This window comes from Myxocyprinus asiaticus, chromosome 10 (assembly GCF_019703515.2).
Source record: "Myxocyprinus asiaticus isolate MX2 ecotype Aquarium Trade chromosome 10, UBuf_Myxa_2, whole genome shotgun sequence".
Lineage (NCBI taxonomy): Eukaryota > Metazoa > Chordata > Actinopteri > Cypriniformes > Catostomidae > Myxocyprinus > Myxocyprinus asiaticus.
The window spans coordinates 28,918,864-28,935,308 of NC_059353.1; positions in this window are offsets into that span (position 1 = coordinate 28,918,864).

Consider the following 16,445-nt stretch of genomic DNA (forward strand, 5'->3'; position numbering starts at 1 on the left):
TCTGTTTGGTTAACAATTTTTATTTTAATGGTGTTTTAGCATTTTCATCTGCACAGTAATGTAGTTTGCTTTAGCCTACAATAAGCCAACATTTCAGTTATTTGTCTTCCCCTGTACTCCAAAAACACAGTAAGCTTAAAGCACATAACACCTTTCACTCACAATTTCCTGTCATTAACCATTTAAAACTGTTTATTCAGTTAGTTAGATTAAGTATTATAAGGGCTTAAAATGACTTGAAATCATTTAAGAAGGTCCCTAGCTGTGTCCGAATATGCATACTTTCCTACTATATAGTATGCAAAAAACAATATGCCAATGGAGTTGTATGTCCAAATCCTCAGTATTCATAAAACTGTAATTGAGAAATACCCAGATGGCCTACTATTTCTGGGGAGATTCTGAAGTGGAGACCTACTAGATGAACCTGTAATCCCTCGGGATCTGAGGAGACAACACCTTCAAGTGCTGGATTTGAAAGAAAAAAAAAAATGGTGGAGAACCATGAGTCGGACAGCTCTTTTTAACTGTAATGTCTACATATGCCAAGAAAGTTGTTTTTTGTGCTTACATAGCGCCTGTTGAACAAAATCAGAGTAGATCATTGTGACAAGGAGGAGGGCGGGGCCGGGCCATGACTACGCATGCCCGGCCCCCAATTGGGCTAATCAGCCGAGGAGAGGGATGAGTGCAAAAATATGCGGCAGTTCGAGAGAGAGAGAGCTACAGGCAGCTGCCCTGTATGCGTTTACGTTTGTGTGTCTTTGTGTTTATGTTTATTAAAACATTAATTTGATGCTTCGTCCGGTTCCCGCCTCCTCCTTTCCATTAAACCAGTGTGGTGGTGGCGTAGTGGGCTAAAGCACATAGATGGTAATCAGGTTGGTTCAATCCCCACAGCCACCACCATTGTGTCCTTGAGCAAGGCACTTAACTCCAGATTGCTCCAGGGTGATTGTCCCTGTAATAAGTGCACTGTAAGTCGCTTTGGATAAAAGCGTCTGCTAAATGCATAAATGTTACAATCATTTTAATGGTTGTTGTTATTACGGCATATATTCAAGTCATGGGACAATGTCCTGTTGGGGCAGTGGTGGCTCAGCAGTTAAGGCTCTGGGTTACTGACCAGAAGGTTGGGGTTTCAAGCCCCAGCACTGCCAAGATGCCACTGTTGGGCCCTTGAGCAAGGCCCTTGACCCTATCTGCTCCAGGGGCACCATATCATGGCTGACACTGCACTCTGACCCCAGCTTAGCTGGGATATGTGAAAACAAATAAATTTCACTGTATATATGCAAAAAATGCATGTATAATGTGTGACCAAAATAAATGCTTCTAAGACTTCTATATTCTGGATAAAGTATGTCCAGAATCTACTTATTCTACTCGCCTGCATACCTAAAGAACTTTTTCTTTTTTTTACCTGCCAAATAGTGTGTCCTTCATAAAATGCAGTACATACTCTAACAGTACCCGATATTGGATGCAGCTCCTGTATTTCCACATTATCACTTCTTTACCTTGGAATGAAAATAGTGCTTTTTCTTTTCTTTCTTTTTTTTAAATTTGCCAAGTATTCCATTCTTTTTCAGACTTCACCTCACTTTCCCCCTCTCACAGATGAAGATTACTAGAGCAGAACATTTTTGTTGATAAAGACAGACATCCCTAAAGCCTACACCATGGTGGTAAGTGCTGTTAAATCAAGTCATATAAGAGGGGCACTATTTTGTAAAGACAAGAGGATGTATTGAGTGCTGAGGGACAAACCTTACGGCTCAAATTTAATGGTCCACCTATTCAAGTTCTAAGATAACTGAACAATAAATGTCCTTTTAAGGGAATATACACCCCAAAGTCAGTAGCATTACTTGTGTAATACTGTATATTTACAAGGTTATAATGTAAAATATTTCAGTATTCTCAATGCTTTATCTGTCTACACTGCAAGTGAGCAATGTAACTAAAAAAACTAGAACACAGCAGTTGCAAACATTTTTGTTAATAATAACAGGATTATCTAGTTGTGTCATGTTACTTGTTCTCTGTTTGGACAGGTAATGAGTTTGACTGCATGACAGCAGTGTACAATTTGCCTGTCAAATTAGCTTTGTACAGCATTTATTACCAGTGGAAATTGGTATAATTCTGTTTGTAGTGCTTTTTAGCTGTAAACCATCAGTCTTGCAGGTCTATCTCAGATCTTTGGTCATTATGGTTGATTTGGTGATATTGATGAAGAGGGCTATTTATCTTGCTGTCATCCAAAGCAGCTTCTTTACAGCTGTTCCAACAGGAAGACAGGGATCAGGCTCTTGAACAGGAACAGACAAACCTGAAAACACTGAACCGAGACCTAGACAGGGAAACACAGACATGGGTGTCAGGATCAAGCCACAAAAAGCTATAAACTAGACCAACAGAAGTGGCAGGATCCTGACACTATTAGTAGCCTGTCTCCTTCTCATTATACTGTTTTTGGAACTTACAACTGTTACATTTGGATAATCGCACATTTTCTCAGCACTGCTCATCAATACTGAATGTTCCCAATCAGGGCCGCCACTGACTTTATGAAGGCACGGGTAACTGTGCTCTATACTAATGGCATGCAATCAGTCAGTGAATGGTTGTGTTTACTGCTGTATGGATTTACTCGGGGTTTAATGTTTGCTGTAAACTGTCTTTACTAGCTCAATAAACTTTTAAAGCTAATGTGTGTGGCATAATGTGAATGTGTTACATTAATAATGAATTTAACGTGAAAGCTACAGACAAGACAACCTCATTGCTGGTTATTACAAAGTATTATGGCCAAAAACAATATTGGCTCATAAAAACTAATGACTATTTTAGGATGATACTGTATTTTTAGATACAGTTTTTGTGTTCATGGAGATTTTGAGGGATTTGCCTTTGAGCTACTTTGGTAACAAGAGCGAATCTTGTTTCAAAAGATAGAGAAGGAGGTGGCGATCAAACGTTGCCATGCAGAACTTTTGACAGTTCAGATGATAGACTGATGTTCTGTTCCAATGATAGCACAGAGGATGGTCAGATGTGAGGATCAGTCATATAAAGATAATTTGAGGTGTCTGAGGAAATGACAGAAGTGACTCAATATGAATCTTTGAACCTATTTGAAACCTGACACAGAAAAGGCTGATCGTGCAGGGAAACAGACTCAATCGACATGTTCACTAGACAGATATCAAAAGGCTGTCAGTAGAACAGTCTGGAGGCAATAGTTTTGTTATTATTAGGGGTTACTTAATATCAAAAAGTGGTGGGGACAGGGACATTTTAAAGTGTGTGTGGGTTCACGAAATGATGAATAAGGTTAATAATTAGGTATTATTATGAGTGTGTTTCAGACTTCATTCAGGTAAGACTGTTACTCTGATCCATTTCCTGTTCCAGTTGCTGCCTGCATGCTGCACAAGTGTTTGTAGCTTGCTAGCCTGCTTAGCCTTGCTTATTCTCATACGTTCTTCGTTTTATCCTTTGTCATTTTACCACGTGCTTCATGGTTTTCAGATTTTCTACAGTTTCAACTGCGTGTATTTTACCGTGCGCACCCGTTTTCTCTCTTTTTTCTTTTCCCGCTTGTCTACATCTCGTGTCTCGACTGCATTCATTTTCTCCACTGTGTTTTACACGGATTATTGCATTATTGCATTTAATGAACTGATGTTCTCAACTAATAATGTAAGTAGGTCATTAATAGAGATCTATATACAGGCTACTGAAAGTCTACTGAATGTTTGTTGAAATACTGTTTACTAGCTATAGCAAGTCAGTCGATAAGCTTTTATTTTGCTGCCGTTACACAGGCTACTGATAGTCTACTGAATGTTTGTTGAAACACTGTTTAGCTATAAACAGTGTTTATGTAGCTATAGCAAGTCAGTTAAATATCTACTTGGGACCATCCAAATAAAGTGTTACCAAAATCAAAAGCCACAACACGTATGTTTGATCCAATACCAACTAAGCTCTTAAAAGAGGTATTCCCTGTAATCTCAGAATCTCTTCTTAATATTATTAACTCCTCGCACTGTTTAGGAGGCAGACACACTCACTCAGTTTAAGTCTAGACTAAAGACTCATCTGTTTATCCAGGCATACACCTAATTTATCCATCAACTCACAATTAGGCTGCTTTAGTTAGGTCTGCCAGAACCAGAAACATCTATCATGATTTATAACTCTGCATAAAATTGAATGACATATACACTAATATTATTCTGTTTGTTTCCATTTCTCAACCTCGGGATTCATATCCCAAGGTTACCAGGGCCGGCCAGAGCCAAATCTGTTTCTGCTTGGTGTCGGACTCCACTGCTAGTGATGACTACTAAATGCAGCCTGTGCTAGCCAGACATCACTTCAGTCTTTTACGATGGACTTCAGAGGATGAACTGATGCCAGCTCCAACTGTAAGACATCGGATACTTTATATGTTACTGCTTGAACCTTGGACTTAGTATGGACCCCACAGAACCTCACCTAAATGTACTGCCGGTTGAACTGTGATGCACCTCATTGATCTCTGCCTGCATCACCTTTGTCTATTGATGGACTATACTCTTGAGATGGAATACATAGACTATCATTTAATTGCCAACAAAAGCCTTCATCAGCCATCTAACAAAGGACAATGTATCTATGTGAACTTTTGCAGTTAATCCAGGATGGACTTCAAAGACATAGTCATTAATCTTATAGTTCATGAAAAAAAATAAAAAATAAAAATAAATAATAATAATAAAATAAAATAAAACACTGGACCTTAACACTTAGTTTACTAATCTTAAACCATGACCTGCACTGCACATAAATAAGTAATATTGCCATTATATTCATGCTGGTTAGCCAGAGGGGAACTGGCCCCACAGTGAGCCTGGTTTCTCCCAAGGTTATTTTTCTCCATTAACCAACATCTTATGGATTTTTGTGTTCCTTGCCACAGTTGCCTACAGCTTGCTCACATGGGTTTTAAATACAATTATTATTTAATTATTTAATTTTTATACACAATTTACAATCATATTTAATTAAACTACACAATGATCACTCTAAGACTTTATAGATATTACAGTTTCATTTTATTTTATTTTTTTTATTTTTTTGTTAATGCATGTTTTTCTGTAAAGCTGCTTTGAAACGATGTGTGTTGTGAAAAGCACTATACAAATAAAAATGACGACTATTTATCATATTAAATATGATTAATTAGATTATGCTTGTATTACAATTAGAAAGAAAATGGACAAAATCATTTAAACAATTTAAGTGGCACATTAAGTGGCTATTTTTCAACAATAAGTGCAGTTATTTGATGGAGAAATCACTCTTGTCAACTGATTCCAGTGTTCAAGTGAAGATGGAATATTATTGATAACTTCTGGAGTCGATGTAAAATGTTTTCCTGACATGTTGATGGCATCCCACACTATTTTTTTTCTTCACAAAAATCATTTCATATATAAAGAAATATGCATAACTTATGTTTCTTGTATTCAGAAGAGTACATGGCAGATTTTAAATGGCCATCAATGAATGCACATGCTTTAGCATGGTGTAGTTACAAACTCTGAAGATAACTGAATCAAAAATTTTCAGAAAAAGTTTTCAGTTTTAATACAATCACACTTTTCACAGTGTGCACTGCACTCTGCATAGACATACTTTTTTCTGTATTTGAACCCCACAAATGAAAGTTATGCTTGCAACAATGGACATAGTGCTTCCAAGAATGATTTTGTGCGAGCTGTAGTCACACACAGAGGTGCAAGACAAATAAGTGTGTCAGTTTCTGCAGTGAAGTTGTAGTGGAGGATTTGCCATTCAGAATGATGTTCATGGTTCTCTCAGTCCTTTAAAATTAACTATTTGACTACCATCTCACAGTGAAGAGATCTTGATGAGTCTCTTCATAAAACTGTGCTCTTTTAAGCTTTTTAGTACAGAAAGTCTGCTTCCCTCAAATGCAAACTGTTTAGGGCTGATGTGCTAATGCTATTAAAAGCTAAAGTGAACTGTGATGTGGGATCTAAGTTTGTAGAGGCCAAAGGTGAAGACAGACTAACTGAAAAGCTGTTTCTCATGCTGGCTGTTGAAAGGAAAGTGCAGATGTCAAATATAATTTTTTGAATCCTTACCTGATTTTGTAACAGCCGCTTTTACTATGGCAAGTATCGCTATTTATTATGACTATTTATTATACAGTACTTGTACATTTTTCTAAACCCCTAAACCCAAGCATTAAACTTGAGTGTGTAACTCGTCCTGCACTTTGTTTTATGAACATGAATGATCCCTCAAATCATGTGACTTGGTGAGGAGAGATGTGCTATTACTTTTCTAAAACAATCTGTCTTTACTGACAACCACCCACGATACCCTAGCATTGTGATTGTGAGGTGTGCCTGGGCAAGGACCACTAACATAATTAAATTTTAAAAAATTAGTTCGTTCTTTTATCTCTTTTTTTTAATTTTTTTTTTTTATGTCTCAGTTGGTGGAACGTAAAGGGCAAACAGATCCTGAAAATTTGCTACTGATGTGACAGGTTACAAACAAGGCTTTGCCATGGCACACCTGTTCCCCCAAGATGCTAAAGAAAACCTGTGACACCTTCTTGATTGATTATAGGAAAGATTTCCAAATAGAGAATCTGAGGACCTTTCAAAGAAACCAGTCCTCCTCTAGTTCACTCAGCGCCCATTTGGTCATGCTCACAGGCAGCTATTTCCAGTAATGCAAGTACAAGTCCTACTTAAAGTCTCTTTATTTAAATAAGATATGTCAAATCTGCAATAAATTCTGGCAACAATGGTATAATATATGTTTCTTTAACTGAAATCAGGCAACAAAACTGTATGCTTCAAGTTGGTCCTGTGAATGCTAGAGCTAATGAAGTGATGCCTTTACCAATAAGGAGATTAGAACTTTTAATTTAAAGGCAGGACTTTCCTGCTAAAAATCACGTTTTCTCCATAGGCGAATTGATTTTTAATGATATCTTTTACTTTTAAAGAATGATTACCTTTTAAGAAAGACCTACCATGAGCTCTAAGGTTGTTAATAAATGGTATATGCTTCTGTTAAAGCCAGCAGTCTGTGTTATTTTTTTTTTTTTTTTACAATCATGTTTAATAGCAGAATTTCTGATGAAGAACTGCATTACCCGTGAATCCTGAAGAGAAAGATCCACCAATCAGAGAATCAAGGAAAAACAAACCATGCCAAACTGGCCCGGCAGTAACCACCAATGATGCGCTATAGATTACGCAATTATGTCAGCCTCCCCTGCACTCTGAAACTACTTATACTGTATATTTGTATATATCTGAATATTTTGCAATAAACTAAACATTTATTGCTTCTATATTTATAAGTTCAAAGAGAGGGCGAGGACTCAATCGTAGAGATAATATGTTTATTAATATAAAGAAAAACAAAACCAACAAAACAAAAAGTTCCCTGGAGGTGAAAAACCTAGTCCTAGAACAAGAAGAACATCAACTGGCTGGGATGGAAAGGGGAGCCTCGAAGACCGTAAAGTTCTGTGCCACACGATCCAGAACCAACAGGGAGACAGAGATCAGGTTCTTGAACAGGAACAGACAAACCAGAAAACACAGACTGACAGGGAAAACACTGAACCGAGACCTAGACAAGGAAACATACCACAATGCATTCCATAACAAACTAGCACAAAACATGGGTGTCAGGATCCAGCAACAAAAAGCTATAAACTAGACCAGTGGTTCCCGACCCTGTTCCTGGAGGCCTCCCAACACTGCACATTTTCTATATCTCCCTTTTCTGACACACCGAATTCAGGTCTTGGACTCTCCACTAACGAGCTGATGAGCAGATGGGAAGAGGAAGATGCCCATTGTTCTGTCATCTACGGGCCAGTTTGTTCTGTCAGGTTTCTGTCAGGTTTTTTTTTTTTTTTTTTGCAGAGAGGGCAAGGCCTCATTCGCAGCGATAATATGTTTATAACATAAAAAACAAAAACAAATCCAACAAACAAAAATTTCCCCAAAGGGCAAAAACTCCCAGAACAGAAAGAACGTCCACTGGCTGGGCTGGAAAGGGGAGCCTCGAAGACCACAGAGTCCTGTGCCATGGGACCCAGAGCCAGCAGGGAGACAGGGATCAGGCAAAACCAGAAAACACTGAACCAAGACCTAGACAGGGAAACATTCCACAATACTTTCCACAACGAACTGGCACAAGACATGGGTGTCAGGATCTAGCCACAAAAAACTATAAACTAGACCAACAGAAGTGGCAGGATCCTGACACTATTAGTAGCCTGTCTTCTTCTCCTTATACTGTTTCTGGAACTTTCAACTGCTACGTTTGGATAATCACAAATTTTCTCAGCACTGCTTATCAATACTGAACATTCCCAATCAGGGCCGCTGATAAGGGGGGACAACTGGACCTTTTCATATTCCATAATGTAGAGCGCATCTAAATGCGTTCAGCAGGAGACGTGGATATAAACACGGAGACCGTGCACAACCACGAAAACAGTCCTGGTAGCGCACATTGATGGGATAACAGGGATGTTCCCACAGCACTGCGTGCTACTCACTTGGCCGCGCTCAAAAGCCGTGAACCTCAGTTTTATGTGCTGTATGCAAAAACAAGAGCAGTAGAAAATGAGAGCCGATTGAGTGAGTACTGTATCTAGATGATTGACATAGAGAACAAGCTTAAAGATGGTGAGCTTTGATTCAGAAACAATGAATTCAGCATTTTTCTTAGAGAACATGCAATGTGTTCCTAATAGACTATTCACACAGATAAGTGGTTTTCAGTGGTCTATTCTTAAACCAGTAAAATGAATGTTAATAAAAACATTAAAATGGTTATATTTATTATATAAGTGTTTAGTACAAAGTATAGGGAATAAGAAAATGCATATTCTTTGGTGTGTTGTAGTGTTAGAAATGACTACAAATTATTTTAACATTAATATTAATAGTAATAAAAGTATGTCATATCAAAATGTGTTATGGATATGGGATTGTTTATTTTGCACTCTCTTATGTTTTAGTTGCTGTTCTTGTAAAACACTAAATAATTGAGATGAAGTTTCAAAGATATTTAAATTTGATCAATGCTAAAGGTTAGTCTCAGTCTCAGACAGCTTGAACCCACAGACCATTCACAGCAAGCATGATGCATCTTGCAACAAAAATTGTAAAAGCTGGCAGAAAATCCATTCTGATTGGCTGGCTGCTATAGGCAACTCTTATGAGACAGGGGTGCATAGGTTTTTATCAGTTTATCAGATAAGTTACCAGGCTGCTACAATGAGAACCTCCAAGAAAAAAACTATTAGAATTTTTTTTTTTTGTTTGTTTTTTTTGCCATTGAATCTTTTAATAAAATTAAAGAGTAATGGTTGAAGCAGATTATGTGATTAACTGATTATGTTACCATATTGTTGTTATGTCATACCACACTAAATAATAAAAAATAATTTTATATATAAATTTTGACCAAAAAAACATGAATTTTGCCTAGGGCAAGAGATATTCAGTTACCCCTTAACTGTCTATAAAGGAGTCTAACTGTACATCAAGGTTAATTAGCCTTCTGCAAAGTCGAATCCCCATCAAAGACAGATGGGGAATGTGGGCAATAAAGAGACCCGTAAGAATAATTGCAGCTCATTAGACCACCCAGCTCTAGAAGGTATGCAGGAGTTTCTAACAATTGGTTATGTAATTTAGGACTGGTTATTCCTGAGCCATCCCTGTATCTGTCCGTCACCAGCAAATAAACAATAATGATTATGGTTAAAATACAAAGGCATACATTTCAGCTCAAGGCAATCGAAACACAAAAAGACTGCTGCATTTGTATTTATACCTATTTGCTGTAATGGACCTTATTCACAGTAGTTCCATCTTTAATTTTTGACAGGAATGACAACAAGGCTTTGAGTGACAGACTTGCAGTCTCTTAGAAAGGTTGTACTGTTGTTTAAATTGTTTTGGATCGCTCCGCTGAGTAAATAAAAAAATAAATAAATAAATAAATAAAAAAACATATTTCCAAACAATTTATAGAGCTTTATACAGTGGATGCCACTGAAGAAACTGTAAGTCTATCTCTCACAGCCTTGTTTTCATTCATGTGAAAAATACAAGATGGATGGCGCTACTGGTATAAGTTCAAAAGTTAGTAGACCTGCAGGCATTGGCCACACATGCATGCAGTAATTTCTGTTATGGTGTTTGTTTTGCTGTGTTGTTACGAATTTTTAATTTGAGTGACTGATCAAAAAAATTTCTGCACATTTTCTTGCTTAGTAGTGTGCCGTGATACTGTCAAATATATTATAAAAAATATTTTTCGAGTACTGAATTACAGAATTGATTTTCACTCCCTTGTTGACTCCGGCATATAGTCAGCAAAGGCAGGAGTGCAATTCATGTTTTCTCTGAAATCTTATTTCATAGATATTTTAAATCTTATCTGTTGATCGTTAAGACTTTATGCCTCTGATCTGCTTGTATCAATTCCCTGGGCAGAGCTTTTTAGAGTCTCACACCATGAAAAAACGAACAAGAAGCTCATTTTTGTGTGTGATAGAGAGAGTTAGAGAGAACAGTGAGTGAAGGAGTACAGGAGTTGAGCCATGATGTCCAATAGTATGAAACATTAGAAGACTTGTCCTATTACAGAATGTTTCTTAGCAATCAGACTTATGATTGGGTCCCAAAGGAAACTCTACGCAAGTGCATGAACACAAACTCTTCTTGTCAGGCAAGCTTGATTTCAGGTGTCACTGTGTTACGAAATATCACTGACCGCAATTCTTAATGCAATACAATTGCAACGCAAGTGCACATTGTATTTTTAGTGTTGCCACCAGGGGCACTATAGGGGATATTAGCATGAACTGTCTGCTTCTGTGGTATTTATTTTCTTTCATTTCATCTACTGTCATGGTGGGGCAACAATTCGTAGAGAATCTTGCTGGGCAAGTTTGTTAAAGTTGACATGTTTATAGCAGGCTAACTGAAGAATAACACATCCGGTTCAATGGCGCACTCATTTAAAGGTAACTCTATCACCCCCTAGAATTTTGACATTTGTTACCACCATGGTAGTGCAAGAATGCACGTTAAGTATGTACAACAAGGTAGCCTGCTTGCAATGCGTTGGCCAAGCATTCACGTCCGCATTTGCATACTTACGTACCGCAGATGCACCACTTTTTGCAGAAAATCTAAACAAAATTTCATTCTATTACAATTGTTTACGCTTGTCTGGTACTCATGTTCTTATTCTGTTGAGCTTCAAATTGATTTGCTGGTAAAATGGTGTTTTGTAAGACGTGAAAGAGAATTAGAGAGTAATTTGTCACTCCTCTTCCATTCTTAATCGGTGAGTGTGACAAACCTCAGACAGAGCTAAACAGCCAAAACAGCTATAAGGTGTGACATCCGACTGTTAGTGAGTTGTTACGAGTTTGCTAGTGAAATTCTGGTGTACCATGGATTATAGTGTACGTTAACTTGTCTTTGATTTTATTGATGAGGTAGTGCTGCAGGAACTGTGTATAAATTGCTCTCAGCATGTGCGTCGGTTCTTTCATAGAGAGTGTGTGTTGAAACTAACACATGCCTGGATTTGTGTTAAGAGAGAGGAAGAGTTATTTATTTTAAATGTATTTCCATCTCTTTGGTCTGAAGGCTGCGATCCACTTACCTTATCTGTTCATGGTATTATTTGAAAAATTCTATGCCAGAGGTTAAAGTTAAAGGTATTGAGGATGAAAGCCATCCTGATGGGTGATAGGTCACATCCACCTATTATACTGAAAAATCTATAATTCCATATTCATGTCCATCATTTTCATTTGAAAAGTCACCTTAGTTGATTCTGCTCTGGAAGCCTTGAACCAAAAATGAGTGCTCCAAAAATTGTGTGAGTCTCTGTGTGGCATCGCCTCATTAAATCTGCAGAAGTGGAGATAAGTATGCTTGTGAACTGCTCGTCTCACGCCGAACTCTTTCATAGTTATCTGCCGTAGCAGTCACTGCTGATAAAGTGGTCTTGATTTTTTTTTAAGGTATCTGATATTTTATGTTTTTATTTTATGTTGTTGTATTTAATTTTGTGGGCATTATTAATTGTTTTAATATGAACATTTATTAAATTTATTAAACGCATTAAATGTATTTAATTAATTACATTAAATGTATTTCACCTATAATTTTAGATAGAACTAAGTGTCCTGGTAACTTTCGTAACCTCCGTTCCCTGATGGAGGGAACGAGACGTTGTGTCAATGTAGTGACACTGGGGGTCACTCTTGGGAGCCCCAAACACCTCTGCTTTCTTGAAAAAAGGCCAATGAGAATTGACGAGTGGAATTTGCATGTCACTCCCCCGGACATACGGGTATAAAAGGAGCTGGTATGCAACCACTCATTCAGGTTTTGTGCTGAGGAGCCGAGACCAGGTCCCGGCCATTTCAGCGGGTAGTTCAGTGTTGTGGCAAGAGGGACACAACGTCTTATTCCCTCCATCAGGGAACGGAGGTTACAAAAGTAACCTGGATGTTCCCCATCTGTCACTCACTCGACGTTGTGTCGATGTAGTGACACTAGAGTTCCCTATACAAAACGCCACAACTATCTGAACTGTGTTACGTGAACTGGTGGTGTGTGACGGGCAGACCACTGTGTGCCTTGTAGCCAGCACATCAGGCTGTCACGTAACCTCCCCCAACGCTCTTTTGAACGTCGAACGGTCAATCAGGAACATGTCGACTGCCCAACTATAGGGACAGACTAGCCCAGCCGAGGCCTCTTTCCCTCTTTTCTCCCCAAAAAGAGTGGAATTTGTTAACTGACTGGGAGCCATAAATGTCTACGTCGGGGGTGTCCCTCCCAAGGGAAAGACACTGTGGAGACCACACCCCGCCCAAAAAGGGGGGGGTATTTTGAGTGGAATATGTCACATGGTCTTACCAAGTCTTGTCAGAAGTATGTCATGTGGAGAGGTCCCATGGTAGGTCCTACCCGAAAGGGGAGGAGTTTCTACAGAGCATGGTGACCGGGGGCAGAAGGAAGACACAATTTGCCAACAGGGAAACGATTTTGTGGAAAATATCACATGAGTTCACCTTCGGGGAACCAGCACATGTGGAGCACCTACCTCAGTACAGGGGCTCATTAGCGCACATACTGGCCGGTCAGCAAGTTTCTCCACAAACTCAACTGCCAGAGGGCTAAGGAGGAAAGTCATCCAGGGATCACAGTCTGTGAACACGACTGGGAGTCAAGAGCGCACGTCTTCGCCTCAAGGGAGGGGAAAGGCGCTATGCACAAGCGGTACACCTGACCAGCTCAACCCGGAGATTGTAGAACCTCGCAAAGGTGTTGGGTGTTGCCCAGCCTACTGCTCTGCAGATGTCTGCCAAAGGGGCGCCACTGGCCAGGGCCCAGGAGGCAGCCATACTCCTGGTAGAGTGGGCTCATAACCCCGCAGGGGGTGGCACGTCCTGAGCCTGATATGTCATCGCAATGGCATCAATGACCCAGTGGGCGATCCTCTGTTTGGAGACAGCACTTCCTTTCCGCTGTCCACCAAAGCAGACAAAGAGCTGCTCGGAGTTTCTAAGGCTCTGTGTACAATCCAAATAGATGCATAAAGCTCACACCGGACACAGCAATGCCAAGGCTGGGTCTGCCTCCTCCTGGGGCAGTGCTTGCAGGTTCACCACCTGATCCCTAAAAGGGGTCGTGGGAACCTTGGGCACATAGCCCGGTCGGGGTCTCAGGATCACGTGAGAGTAACCCGGACCGAACTCCAGGCACGATTCGCTGACAGAGAACGCCTGCAGGTCCCCTACCCTTTTGATGGAAGTGAGTGCAGTCAGGAGGGCAGTCTTCAAAGAGAGTGCCTTAAGCTCAGCTGACTCCAAGGGATCAAAGGGAGCTCCCTGTTGACCCCGAAGGACTACAGAGAGGTCCCACGATGGGACGAGGCGTGGTCTGGAGGGATTCAACCTCCTAGCACCTCTCAGGAACCTGATGATCAAGTCGTGCTTCCCCAAGTACTTACCATCTACTGCATCGTGATGAGCCAAAATAGCGGCTACATACACCTTCAAGGTGGAGGGGGACAGCCGCCCCTCCAGCCTCACCTGCAGGAAGGAAAGCACCGATCTGACTGCACATCCTGGGGGTCTTCACATCGGGAAGAACAGACGCCACTTCAAGGCATACAGGCGCCTCGTACCGGGAGCCCTAGCCAGAGTGATCATGTCTACCACCAGGGGTGGTAGGCCACTTAGATCTTCCGCATCCCGTCCAGGAGCCAGACGTGGAGATTCCAGAGGTCTGGTCGCGGGTGCAAGATGGTGCCCTGTCCCTAAGAAAGAAGGTCCTTCCTCAGGGGAATTCGTCGGGGGGGCTGACATGAGGAGCGTGAGATCCAAGAACCACGTCTGGGTGGGCCAGTAGGTTTCTACTAGGATGACCTGCTCCTCGTCCTCCCTGACCTTGCACAGGGTCTGTGCAAGTAGGCTCACTGGGGGAAATGCATATTTGCATAGTCCAGGGGGCCAGCTGTGTGCCAGCGCATCTATACCGAGGGGTGCCTCGGTCAGGGCGTAGCAAAGCGGGCAGTGGGAGGATTCCCAGGAAGCAAACAAGTCTACCTGTGCTTGACCGAATCGACTCCAAATCAGCTGGACCACCTGAGGGTGGAGTCTCCACTCTCCTCTGAGGGTAGCCTGATGTGACAGCATGTCCACTGCGGTGTTGAGGTCGCCCGGGATGTGAGTGGCTTGTAGTGACTTGAGGCACTGCTGACTCCAGAGGAGGTGACGGCAGGCCAGTTGTGACATGCAACGGGAGCATAGACTGCCTTGATGGTTGATGTACGCTACCATCGCTGTGTTGTCCGTCTGGACCAACACGTGCTTGCCCTGGATCAATGGCCGGAACCTCCGCAGGGCGAGCAGTACCCGCAGTCCCACGGCGCCATGCCCATCTCAGGACTCAAATCTGAAGCCAGTGCTGAAGCGGTCTCATATGCATCAACCCGAGTGGTGTGGCCGCCGCTGAGGATGCCATATGCCCCAGAAGCCTCTGAAAAAGTTTCAGTGGAACCGCTGTCTTCTGTCTGAATGCCTTCAGACAGTTCAACACCGACTGCACACTCTCGTTCATGAGGCATGCTGTCATCGAGACTGAGTCCAACTCCAAACCGAGAAAAGTGATGCTTTGAACCAGGGAGAGCTTGCTCTTTTCCCAGTTGACCCGAAGCCCCAGTCGGCTGAGGTGCCGGAGCACGAGGTCCCTGTGTGCGCACAGCAACTCTCAAGAGTGAGCTAGGATTAGCCAGTCATCGAGATAGTTGAGGATGCGGATGCCCACTTCCCTTAGCGGGGCAAGGGCTGCCTCTGCAACCTTCGTGAAGACATGAGGGGACAAGGACAGGCCGAAGGGGAGGACCTTGTACTGGTACACCTGGCCTTCGAAGGCAAACTGCAGGAAGGGTCTGTATCGAGGTAAGACCAAGACATGGCAGTACGCATCCTTCAGGTCTACCGCCGCGTACCAATCTTGATGCCGGACTCCCGTTAGAGGGGGATGGAGTGGTCTGTCGACCAGCCCCAGAGAAGTGGGTCTCCTCGTCCCTTGGTCGCCCGTCTCAGGGGTGCTTTGAAGCCTTCCTCAGGTTCTTTGTGGCCGGCCTCTAGACGGGTGGTGTCTGCTTCCTGCGGAGTGCTCCACACCGTAGCCAGGCCATGGGGCGGGCTGCGGCAGAGCCGGTGTTGTTGCTGCAGGAGGACGCCCTTGGTGACGAGCAGACAGGGTGCGGGGTCTTAAGTCACGCCAGGGCAGGATATGTTGTAAGGCCTCCGTCTGCTTCTTCACTGCCGAGAACTGCTGGGAAAAGTTCTTGATGGCATCGCCAATCAGGCCAACCTGGGAAATGGGGGCATCAAGGAACGTGCCTTATCCGCCTCTCCCATCTCGACCAAGTTGAGCCAAAGGTGGTGCTCCTGGACCACCAGGGTGGATATCGCCTGCCCGAGAGACCGTGCCATGACCTTCATCACCCAGAGAGCGAGGTCAGTCGCCGAGCGCAGTTCCTGCATCAATCCTGGGTCAGAACTACCCTCGTGCAGTTCTTTTATTGCATTGGCTTGGTGTACTTGCAGGAGAGCCATGGCATGCAGGGTGGAGGAGGCTTGTCCAGAGGCACCGCAGGCAACAGTCGTCAGGGACGTCATAAACCTACAGGCTCTGGACGGGAGCTTCTTATCCACCTGGGGGATCACCGAATAACCCCTGGCCGCTCCACCATCGAGGGTAGTGAGAGCGGGGGAGCTGAAAGGCCGGGACCGGGCAGTAAAAGGTGCCTCCCATGATCTTGTCAGC